Here is a 13,299-nt window from a genome sequence, read left to right as displayed (position 1 = left end):
TTTGACAAAGAGTTCTTACATGACATTAAAAACATGATCCATAAATGAAAAAAAAATCTGACAAATTGGACTAAATCAAAATTTAAACCTTTAGCTCTACAAAAAACACTATTAAGAAAAGCTAAGCTAAGCAGCGGGAGAAAATATGTACATGTAAGTTATCTGATAAAAGAGTTATATCTCAAAAACAAAATTTTAAAAAGAAAAGATCTCAAAACTCATTGTAAGAATACAAAGAATCCAATTTTTTTTTTAATGGGCAAAAGATTTCAATAGACACTTCACAAAGATACACAGAGAGCAAATGGGCATGTGAATAGATGTTCGACACCAACAGCCATCACGGAAATGCAAACTGAAACCACAACGAGATACCACTACACATCTATTAAAATGGCTAACATAAAAAAAAATGTTTAAACCTGACAATACCAAGTGCTAATGAGGATACAGAGCATCTGAACTCACATACGCTGCTGAACTCTCATACACCACTATTGGGAATATGAAATGGTATAACCACTCTGAAAACAGTTCGGTAGTTTCTTACAAAGGTAAACGTACACTTACTGTATTACTCAGCAATCCTACTCTTAGGGATCAGCTTTGAGAAATATAAACGTAGGGTCACACAAAAACCTTCACATGAATGTTTGCAGCAGCACTATTCATAATCACCAGAAACTGGACATATTCCAAATGTTCTTCAACAGATGAAAAGATTTAACAGACTGTTATATACAATGTTATATACAATGGAACGCTTACATACAATACTACTCAGCAATAAAAAAGAACAATTGAAAAATACAACAACATGGTTAAATCTCCAAGGTATTACACTCAGCAAAAGATATGTCTCAAAGGGTTACATACTGTAGTATGATTCTACTTTTATGACATTCTGGAAAAGGCAACACCACAGGAACGGAGAACCATTCAGGTTTCCAGGGGCTGGAGGTTAGGGAAAGTTTGACTGCAAAGGGGCGGCAAGAGGGAGAGCTTTGGGGTAATGGAGCTGTTCTGTATCCTGACTGTGGCATGGCTACATGAATCTATACTACACATGTAAAAATTCAAGCTGTACACCAAGATTTGTCTCAATTTTATCGTTTGTAAAATGTTAAAAATAAGAAAAAATAACCAAAAGCTGTTTAAAATGTTAAAAGGGAAAAATGAAATACTCTCTTGGGTAGATTAAAAAGAAAGAAAAAAAGGCAAAATAATATTTGCCATTCATGAGCTAGAACTTCAAAAACTTTTCCAATATTAGTTCTGTTGAGCTTATTCTTGTGAAGGAAGTAGCACTTTAGGTTTCCAAATAGAAAAGAGTACACTGCTTGTCCCAGGGCACTGTGTATTGGCCCAAGGCCACACTAGACCACGGGGTTTCTGGTCCCTAAATTGTGACCATAAAAACACCATATACCCTCTTGTCTGAAATTCAGACTAGCAGCCATACTCTGTTTTTTGTTCTATATTGATTGATTGATTGATTGTGGTAAAATATACATAAAATTTACCATCTTAACCATTTTCTAAGTATAGAGGTATGTAACATTAAGTACATGCATTGTGGTGTAACCATCATCACTATAAATCTCCAGAACAGGCTGGGCATGGTGGCTCACGCCTGTAATCCCAGCACTTTGGGAGGTTGAGGTGGGAGGATCACAAGGTCAGGAGATCGAGACCATCCTGGCTAACACAGTGAAACCTTGTCTCTACTAAAAATACAAAAAATTAGATAGGAGTGGTGGCACACACCTGTAGTCCCAGCTACTTGGGAGGCTGCGGCAGGAGAATCACTTCAACCTGGGAGGCAGAGGTTACGGTTAGCCGAGATAGCGCCATTGCACTTAAGCCTGGGTGACAACAGTGAAACACCATCTCAAAAAAAAAAAGTAAATCTCCAGAACAATCTCATCTTCTAGAGCTGAAACTCAGTACTCCTTAAATGGTAACTCTCCATTACCCCTTCCTTCCAACCCTTAATAGCCACTATTCTACTTTCTGTCTGTGAATTTGACTATTCTAGGTACCTCACATAAGTGGAATCACACAATGTTTGGCCTTTTGTGTTACAAGCTTTCTCAAATTTTTACCTTCACTTTATTTTTAATAAACACATAATAACTGTACCTATTTATTGGGTACACAATGATGTTTCAATTCATGTAATATATAGTGATCAGATCAGGGTAATTAGTATATCCATAATCTCAAACATTTATCATTCCTTTGCTGAGCACCAATACTCTGAGCTCTACAGATCCACACTGGATTTTTCTTAAGGCTCCCAAAGTCAGTATTCAATTCCCACAAATAAGAATTCTTTCTAGATTCTAAGATTAAATCATGGAAAGAAAAAACAAAACAAAACTGGAAAGGCCTAACAACTCAATATGCATATAAACAGAAGCAGTGCCTATAAGGAGCTAATGGTTCTAGAATCCTGGCTAGAAAAGTAACATACACGCTCCTTCCTTTCTGGGAATGAGTTTTTTACCTTGAGATTGTATAACAGATTGCACTGAGTATTAACTGCATGGCTCTTTTTTTAAAAAAAGAAAAACAACCTTTCTCTGAGCACCACCCTTGGCAAAGGTAGGGCTCCAGGGTAGAGCCCAAGTGGGGCATATAAGTCACATCCCCATTTGATTGCTGTGCCTAGCCACTGGAACCAGCAAGGCAGCCTGTGGAGAAATGCGAGGCGAAAGACAAGGCAACTGGCTAGGAACAAAGCACATCAGTCCCCAAGGGTCAGCCTTTAATTTTAATCTAATTAAAATTAAAGATGGAAAACATTCATAACTAATTAATAGCAAATCTTTGATATCCACTCATAACGCAAAGATGAATTTATTTTCTTTGACCTATAAAGCTTTTGAGCAATTGCTAATGCCAGAAGTCTGCCTTAAGATCCCAAAATAAGTCTTACCCCTTGGGTACTTATGGCTGGAGTTTCCTGTATGAGTCAGGAAAAAAAAAAAAAAAAGCCCTTGTTAGGTAAGTGAAACATTCATATGATCACTGTATTCTGTTCCCTTAGTATACTACTTAATCATTCAGTCTGTGCACTTAGTAAAACCTCTTAGGTTTTACACAACCCTCTCCTGCATTTCTAGAGACAAGGAAGAAGAAATGTTACAAACAAAAAGATGGTTAAGAAATAAGAAAAATCTATAGATCTACTACAATATTACTTGCATGAGAACATCCAGATTAATAAAACAGATTGCCATCATCCAGTTAAGTGGTCTTTAGGGACTTTCCTCATCCCAGGCTACCTTAAGAAAGCCTTTCTAAGAGACTATTATGTAACAGTTCTTAATTACTGTTACTTTGAGCATTCAAACTAGGAGAAAGGTATGCACTTAGAATGGGATTGCACAGGCAGTCTCCTAATAGAATTACCGTAAAGGTGCTTTGCATCCCTAAATAGAGTGCTAAATTTATTAACATCTTGTACATGAACTGTACCTGCTCTACTGATTCCACAGCAAACCATGGGGACTTCTGCCAACTGTCTTGAGTGCAAACTGTGGTAAACGGAATGGAATTTGCAAGAACCCAGTAACTTGGGTAGTGAGAAGAAAATTTTAACAAATTAAATGAGATTTTTTTTAACTGCATTAAATTTCTGATTTTCTTTTCTCTTGGTATATTCTATTATTTTGATGTACATGTTCTGATATTCCAATAACCCTTTATTTTCTTATTCAAAGATCATTTCTGATTAGAAAATGCAGTAGCAGAACCCAAGCTCCCTGAGCTCCGCCTTTGCTCTAAGTTACCACTGTATACTGAAGTTGTACATGAGGGCCCTCTGGCCGCTGTCTTGTACCCCAGTTATACCAAGAAGATCATGCAAGTCAAGTCTGACATCTTTCATCCACAGCCTAAGATTCAGTACCTAAAACAGAAAGCAACATCACTGGCTGAATAAGTCCTTTTCTTTCCCCTCTGCTTTCACCTACTAGAATCATTTCAGTTACTACCTTTAACTCAGCCTGCATTTTCAATTACTATGGCTGTAATGAATGAAGCACATGGAATATAAACAAATGATCAAAAAATGAAATCAACTGAGTTTTGGTAAGGACAAAAGAGTCATTTACCAAGTCTATAAAAAGGTGCATAATTCTTGTTCCCTTATCCTCCAAACTGAAGGTTAGTTGAGAATGCCAAGGAAAATGACACGTTAAGTGTCTATGAATGGATAGAATGTAAAACTCCAAAATAAGGGTAGAGACCCACAAAGATTATTGTGAGAGCTTAGACAATAAAGTTCAGAAGATTCAGGTTTTCCTACAAGAAATAACATTAAAAGCTCAAGAAAACCTTCTGCAGAGAAAAATTAGAAAATTAGAAATAGAGAGAGCTTGTTAACCAAAATGCTATGGACCAGACAACCATGTATTACAGAACATATTTCCCTAGACTTTCAAAATAGGAAATTCTCTATCTCTTATCTTTAAAGCAGCAAAATAATCTTTATTCCCTCTCCCCTTTGTCCCATGTAAAGTCACTCACTAAGTTCTGCTGAGTTTTTCTATAAACTATTTCTTACATTAGAAAAATGTTAAACACACATACATGTAACACATATATACAAAATTATATTTACTTTCCTTCCTTCCCATCCTTATCACCATTACACTAGTCCAAGTCTTCATCGCTACACAACTGAGACAAATCAAAGGGCCAACTAAGTGGATGTCCATCCCTTGCTCTATTCCATCCTATTAGACACTGCTGCCCAATATTCCTAAAACACTACAGCATGGCTTTGATCATCTGTCATTCTGTACTCCCTAAATTCTATATTCCCCATGTCATGAATGAAATTTCAAAAAGTCCTTCATATTTGGCTAACTCTATCCTATCTTTGCAGGCTTACCTGCCACAGGGAAATTCTCCCCTAGCCCAATGGTTTGTCCACTGCTCCTCCAAAACACTTTGTACATTTTCACCTCACTTTGGCTCACACTGTTCTACCCAACCATTCTATAAAACCCAGCTCAAATCAAACTTCTTCCATCAACCTGTCTCTCGTCATACCAGCTTGAAACTCTCTCTTTTCTGAAAAATCAATTTATTAACTATACCATTTATTTAGCAATAAACTCTTTTCAATTTTTTAATCATCAATCATTATGAAAATCTTTTCTTATTTAACATGTTGTGTTTCTGACTTATTTCACAAAATAAATAAATCCCTAGAACATAAGGTCTATCTTTTTTATATCTCTCAATACCTGCTGCAATACCTTACTCATAGTTGCTACTCATTAAATATTTGTTGACTGATGTTGTCAAGACAGGTGATTTAGAGTTCCCCATAGACAGCAATGAACCAATAGTTCTCATGGCTATGTCTCCGTCTACACTTTTATTTTTAATTCTTATGAAAACCCTAAAAAGCAATGTAGTTAGTAGAAATGGCTGCTTCAGCCCAAACTAACTTTTTACATTAAATAAGCCAAGAAATTAGAATGTAAATTTTGCTAAGAAAAATAAAACATAGAGGGATGATATATTTCTTAAGAAAAAGGGGTAATTAATTGATCTAAAATGAGAGTCCAAATCCCCAAATTATTTTAAGTCTTCCTTAAAAGACAATGGAAATAACTGTGTGAGGAGCAGGGGGAGATAATACATATATGTTCATGTATATATGTAGGAAACATTACAAGAGAAATTAGTAGTTGATATTACGGAGTGCATGCTGCATGACTGGGAGACAGTAAAAGAAGACTTAACTTTGAACTTTTTGATTTTTGAATTCTGTGCCTCTGTTAAATATTCAAGCAAATATTTCAAGACGTAGAATGGAACAGATACTGTCAACAGAGCCTCCTGAAAAAATGTTTTTGTATTAAATGACTAAAAATCAAGAGGAAATGAAAGAAACATTTAAGAACATTACTACATTTTTTTTCCATAAAGCAAGAAAATATTCCCCAGTTTTCTCAATGCAGAGATCAGATAAAGGAAGCAATCTGCAGCAAAGTTCTAGCAGAACTAAGGATAAAATAAAACTAAACAACAAAAACCACCTTCCTAAGGTTCTGTGCCCTGTCCAGCAGATAAGGATCTGGTTCAGTAATATGGAGGCGTACCCAAAAGAGTTGCTGGAGGAGAGCGAATACCTCCTCTTAAAATATGAGCAGTTCCCCACATTCACATCCAAATCCCCTAGCCCATCGTCACTCTGTCATTCACCTTCTCTTGCTTTCTCCCTATGATGATTTGTCACACTCACTCCAAACACTTTCTTCCCTCTCTATCATAATACTTATCTTAAAAAATGACTAATTATCTTCAAGACATCTTTCTTACAAACAAGGCATTAGGCCTCTTTATAGTATTCACCAAAGCATAGGAAATCCAATTGAGAAGTCTGTAGCAAATGTGATTTCTGGGTATTCTGACCTCTGAGAATACCCTACCAGTCTCATTTGCAACCTGCTTGATATTTTTTTTCTGCAATTTAATAATAACGTATCATTTTTTTTTCATTTAAAAGCATTCAGTTTCTTACTAAGACAGAAAGACAGTAGTGAATGTAACACAAAAGCCTGTTGCGTTATCCTTAACTGAAGAATTACTCCTGAAACAAGGAGCTAAATATATAATAAATTGCGCCCTACCTGTTTACAGGGTTGTTGCTCAGTAAAGTGAAAGAAAAATGCTATTTACCAGCTTGCAGTTAATATTAAACTTTTAGAGGCTCAGCCTTCAACTGTCTATACTATTAAAATAAGAAGAAAAGAATAGATGAAATATATGAGGTGCTTTTTCATTGACAAAGTAGTTGCTACCTCTTCCTTTATCAATCATTATCTAAAACGTAAAAGTAACATTCTAATTTTGACTTTTTCTCCCTTCCCAAGTTCACTCTGGTAGAAATGCTAATGATCAGTTAAATGCTCATAAGGGAGGAAAAAGGAGAAAAATAAATAACTGTATAATTCACAAACTTGATGATCCATCCCTGGATAAATAAGCATCCACTACTTCTCTAATGTTCTTACTCCCCAGGAACCCAAAAAATTTTATAGCACAAAAACTGCACTAGTCAGCTGAATCTGAAAGGAGCCTGTGAATGTGCCTTTTGAGGGAGTTCAGTGCTTTCCATTTCCAGATCCTGGGACAAGCCCAGTGAACACCGGATGCCTACCATCAATAGTGAATATAAGATGATCCAAACCTCTCCATCACATATTTTATTCAACCCACCCCTATCAACTCCTTCCAGGATCAAGAGAGCTTCAGTACCAAATTAAAAGTACCTCTTAGACCCTTAGGCTTCTGGCTTTTATTTAATTCTATTCTCTTCAGTACGACACATCTCCATATACCCAAGGAAAATCTTAACTATTATATCCTCTTTCAAGTTTGTACTTCTAGCCCAAAGTCCTCCCAGAACTTCTTTCATTCCAACTCACTGCCCGCACCTATCACCAATCCCCAGCATATTCTCTTCTCTGAGTCACACCAGTTTCAGCCTTGCATAAGCAAAGAAGTCCAGGTAACGATGGTCAAAATTCCCTACAGTCCTGGTTACAAGCTAGGTTGGCAATGTGAGAGCTTTCGTGAATAGCCAAGTATATGTGTTTACATGCATGAGACATGGAGAAAGGTAAGCAGACACCAAGATAGTAACTTTGTAAAAGTAGCTAGGATAGCTGCAGAAGGAACACAGTGTGTTACTTCAGCACCTCCTATTTTCATCCATATTCTACTTATTGATACATCTTCTGTTAATTTCCCCTTATCCTTCCTGCTTCCAAAATGCTCTCCTTCAAAGGTACCTTTGTCCTCCCTCTGTCTATCCCAGAATCTTTCATTATGCTCACTCACTAAGATATGTTTAGCTATCTAGGATAATGATAATTTCTTAAAATAAAACCAAAATTGTTCACATTACTTGGTTATATGAACATCAGAATATAATACCATTTAATAGAAAAAAATCATTAAACATGAGTCAACCAACCTAGGCACCAGTCTCCACTACACCAGTTAAAAGTCCTTAGCTTAGATAACTTCCTTCCTTAAGTTCTTGGATACTCAGTTTCTTCAACTATAAAGTGGGTAGGATATTTGCCTTACCTAGCTCAATCAGCTGATAGAAGGATTTTGAAAGTTTTTATAAATAGACAAACACAGAGTAACATTTACCAAAGATGGCAGGTCACCTGTAAGACCCATTCAAATAAAGCAGTTGAAAGACTACACAGCGGAGAAACCTAAAATGGCACTGAAGACAAAACCAACTCCAAACATGCATAATCACTTACCACAATGTAAAAATCCAGCTCAAGTCAGCATAAAGGCAGGCCTCACCTGTGAGTCCATTTAACCTTCCGATCCCAGGCTACAGCTGAAAACAGCCCAGTTGCCTGCCAGCTGGTAAGTGCCAAAACATTCCTTTTGGGTACAGAGCCCTATTTGAAATGTAGTTTGGGAATGGACAAAGCAAGAGTTACTTTGGTAATCACATTTGTACTGTGTTGGTGGAAGCCAGCACAGCAACTGTACAGTAAAACTTTTCTTAGCAATGTCCATCCAAGTCAGGGTACCTGCAGGTTCTATCGTCTATGCCAGACTGAAGATAAAGCAACCATCTGCTTTTCAGACTACTGAAATTCCACACAGTACATATATACTATGTCAAATACATATATAAATACACATTAAGCTGCTGAATCCCTAAAGGAAAAGGGGCTAATACATATTAAGCACCATGTGTCAGAAACCATAAGGAAATAGAGAGTTCATTTAATCCCCATAAACACCCTGCCACGTAGGTATTATTATTCCTACTTTTATAGAGAGGAACACTGAAGCTCCAATAGATTAAATAACTTGCCCAAGGTCACAAAACTAATACGTTGCAGAGTTGGGATTTGAATCTAGTTTTGTCTGACTCCAAAGCCCATATTGCTTCTGACATTTTCTTCTCAATGATGTAACTATAGCAACCTTCTTGGGTTTTCATTTCACCTTAATCTCTAACACAGTACTTAAATATGTGTCCTGGCTGTGTCTCTATAACTTCACAAAGGGATAATTTCCCCAGAAACCTCCTTTGTCTTTTCTTTGCCTGCATTTACTTCTCATTCTTGCACAAACTACTCTTTTTTAGGTTAAATCACTTGGCTGGCCCTAACAAACTGCCATACATTTCAGCAAGTAATAAACTTATATAGCAAAAGTTCTGTTTCCTTCGACACCTTAACAGCCACAGTTTTTGAGCACAGTATTATATTTTAAGCTGGTGCACACCAGCTTAGAGAAGCATTGTACTAGTGTCCAGTACGGTGCCTTATACATAGTAGGTGCAGAGTGAACACTACTTGTTGATTCATTGATTAAGAAAAGGTTTCTTTATTCCACAGTTAATGTTCTAAATGTAAACAAAGAGACTTTAATGGCACTCCAATTCTACGAGTGAATTCTTTCACATTAAATTTTTTTGGGGGAAAATTTCTAAAGGATTAAGAAAAATGTAAATTGAAATGCGACAATCTGTTTAAGACCCTAATTGACTAGCTTGAGAATTATAAAATTGAGAGCTTAAAGGGCTCAGTTTTAAAATACTGTCATTCTGGATAACTTTACAAGTGCTTCTTTCCCTCTCTATGGGGAAAAAAAAGACTGGAAAAACATAATAAAACACAGATAATTGTTTTGCTTATGGTAAAAGCAAAGATGGTAAGAATGGTAAGACTAAGGATGACTTTTTCCCTCTGTTTTTACATACATTACAATTTTTCTGCAATAAGTTTGTGTTTTTATAATTATGGTAACTGATCAAACTCTGGATAAACTTTGGATTTTTAACACTTGCTATATAGTGTAGCTTTATTATCCTTAGATATAATCCATAGGAATTGAATATTCATTAACTCAAGCATGTGCCTTCTAGAACAATTTGTTACATAATGCCAGCACATTAAACATAATTATTTTTCTTTCCATTCACAGAATGTTTTTCTTGCGTTAGGTGGACATGTCTCTATTTTTGCATTCTTTTCAAGTAAGTCCAAGTTTCTTATATATTCTCTATGGAACAATGATTCTCAATCTTTTCTTGGAAATAAGCACAAGAATGGCATTTGCCCCTGATATAGCCCCAATTTATATGTCTTTCAACTTTATGTATGTTACCTTTTCAATAAGATTAAAATACCTCGATCACAGTAGAATCCAAATGGAATGAGCTACATTATGTAGCAGTAAGTTCCCTACCAATGGATGTATTCAAAGCAAAGACCTCCCATAAAGGAGAATCCCGTATTGGGTGGGAGGCGGTACAAGGTGAATTTTACGGCCTTCTTCCTATTTTATGATTTTAAAATAGTTTTTTGGACAAATTTACTTTAGTAATACTGTGAATTACACACTGGCCTCTGCTGTGTCAAGTGCCTTTCCCAGTTCACTATTCAAATCAACCCAGAGAAGATGCTCTTCTGATCCAGTTTAATTTTGCCAGCTATCAGATTACTTCTTGTGGAAAGCAAGAATATTAACAGTTGCTTGCTATTTGAAATGACTTAAGTGTGCTGAAATAATGCAGTCAGCAAAATGTCACTTATGGCTTACATATGGATCTGTTGCAGCCTGTAAAACATTGTCTCCATGAGGGACAGCCAAAATGAAGAGTTATGTGGGAGTAATAAAATATGATAACTAGGCCTTCAACCTCAAGTACAAACCCAGCTGCGCATGTACATACACATCCACGGGAAAGCCTGCTGATAATAAAAAGCAAAGAAAAACCCAATCATGTCCAGCGTGTGTGTGCACTCCGCTGCCGGACTGGTCAGGGAACTGTCCCTTCAGCACCACAGCAAGAAACCCGAGTACAAGCCTAAACACAGGCAACCCAAAGCTGGACCAGGAGAAAGGTTTGATAAGGGTCCTACAAGGAAAGCAACAGCAACCGTATGGTTGTTTTTAAGGACGCTGTATTCCACCTGATTATCCTTTATTAATTTACAATAAAACACTCCAAAGGTTTTGATAAAAGTTGACAAAACCCTATATGAAAACCAAAGCTGCTCAAATCGAACCCAAGAAACCAACAACTGACCTGCATCATTATGAACTACTTTGCAATACCCACCACCAGCTCTACTCAGAAAAACATTTGCATATACCCTGAATCAGATGTTCAGAGAACACAGAACATGCTTACAGTCCTCTCCAGGGAGGACCTCAATTTCTAGGACAGGGAATGCGTGCTGAACACCAAAGGATCGCTACCCACAACCACCACCCCACCAACCAGCAATCAAATCCTCTTTCAGAGAGAAATGAAGGCCTTATGGGTCATGAGTTCCAAAGAAAAATGCTGCAGTATTTCAAGAACCAGGTTATATGTAATGTGCTACAAAGCATTCAGCATTTTAAGTCTGATTCCCCCAAGATTTCTACCAGGACGGTACCGCGTGGTAATGTTATTCAGCCATTTGCATTACAAATCAAAAAAAAATTTTTTTTGAGAAACGAAGAAAAGCACACCCCCCCTTCACATCTTCTAATGCACGTGGAGAAAAGAGAAGTACAGAGGGATTTTGAGACAGTGAAAAACCTACCACACCCGAAATCTCCATTGGAAAGCTAAAACACCCCCCAGCCCTAACACACTTCTACCTCTCTCTAAAGGCTCTCCAGGTTCAAACTTGAGAAACCAGGTATAAAAACCACTTTCCCCCTTTACCCCCAATGCCCCCACCCACACTTCCTGCTTCCATCCCTGACTCTCTAGTGCCCACTGTGCATGAAAAGCAGTTTTCCTCGTGTGGCAGAGCTTGCTCCATGCTAATTATTTCTCCCTCCCCCTAAATTTAGCCAGATGCAATCCAAAGTTTCTTCTACCCTTCCCCCAAACAGATGACATCCATTTATTATGAACGCTGATGCGAAATCTTGGAATCTCCGGATATAAAATGTATTCCCCCATGCTTCAAAAACTGCAGTGTAAGTGAGGAAGAGGGCACAGGGTGGAGTAGTCGGATGGAATGCATGAAGAATCCTATTTATCTGGCTGAAAAATGGTTCCCACTCCATCCCAACTCGAAGCTGGGGCCCCTGAAAGGGTCTGACAGTCCTGGCTAACCCCGGGAAAGTTAACGGCAAGTCTCCACTGGTGGTTGCTGCTGGCAACGGAGGGGATGGAGCCGAGCTCTCCGGAGAAATGCAGAGGCTTTGCGGTGCCCCAAGGTACCAAGTGAGAACTAGAGAGGAGGGTCCAAGCCCAAGGAGCTGGGCAAACAGTCCTGTACCCCAACGCTAACAAGAAGCCAAGGGTGCTGCTGCTGATGGTAAGGTGGGGGAGGGAGAGGAGAGGAACAAGCTCTGCATCGGGTGGCGTAGGGATGGGGGTGGGGTGGGGGAAGGGGGTATTCTCAAAGTGATATGCTCCCAAATGCAGGAATCCTAGCCTGCCGAGGAAGGTCCCGGGAGCCCCCAACACAACCCCAGAGCACCCTGTTGGGAGGAGAACGAACGCATCCCAGTAAAGGACAGCGGGAGTCGGGAGTGCTGGCTGCCGGAAGAACCCAGGAGCCCTTGGCTTCTGGAGTTGGTAGCAATGTGAAGCCAGTGAGGGAGAAGGATGCAGTAAGACATGGGGGAGGGGAGGAGAAGAGGGGCTGCTGTAGGAAGATCCCGACAGCGCTGCCCTTCCCAGTGCAAGCCGGCTAAGGGCCCCAACTCTGCCCTGGCACTGGGGGAGGGGTGGAGGGGCTGCACCATGGAAGGGGCACCAAGGGCGAGCCGTGTCCCTCACTGTAGCCCAGACGCAGAGGGCAGGGTGCCCGGCGTCGGGGCTGGTGGTCCTCAGTTCTCCTAAGAGACCCGCGGTACACACGGTAGAAGGAAGCAAGACTTCCAAACAGCTGTCCAAAACAAGGAGGGCAGAACCCCAGCTCCACGGCCCCTCGAGCCCCGCCGCGCACTCTGCGGCAAAGCCCCTGACTGGAGATGGGCGAGCCCCGTTCAAGGGTCCCAAGGCGAGAAGGGAAACCCTGCGGGCTGGAAACAGCGCCAGGACGGGGGCTCTGGGGCGACTTACGGCAGCGACGGCGGCGAGGGAGGCAGCGGCGGCCCTAACGCGGGGCCCGGGAGGCGCGGCCGGACTGCAAAGGCGCCGGGGCTGCGGCGGGCGGGACTGCGGTGGGCGCCATCTTGGAGCGCTCCCCGCGCCCGCCCCCCGCGCTGCCAGAGTCCTTGCATAATTGATGACTCGCGCCCGCCGCGCGCCACCGCGCGCGCGCCCCG

At 39.7% G+C, this 13,299-nt stretch overlaps 1 protein-coding gene across 1 annotated transcript in view; it reads right to left on the bottom strand.

Annotated features, from left to right (window-relative positions):
• Positions 1 to 13,299, bottom strand: part of LOC119473740 (sodium channel protein type 8 subunit alpha-like) — a 106,690-nt gene that overhangs the window by 92,516 nt on the left and 875 nt on the right. The window lies entirely within an intron of this gene.

Source organism: Cebus imitator, unplaced genomic scaffold (genome assembly GCF_001604975.1).
Source record: "Cebus imitator isolate Cc_AM_T3 unplaced genomic scaffold, Cebus_imitator-1.0 Scaffold181, whole genome shotgun sequence".
In the NCBI taxonomy this organism is placed as follows: Eukaryota; Metazoa; Chordata; class Mammalia; order Primates; family Cebidae; genus Cebus; species Cebus imitator.
The sequence above is the reverse complement of the archived record's forward strand: the minus strand, read 5'-3'. Positions and strand labels throughout refer to the sequence as shown.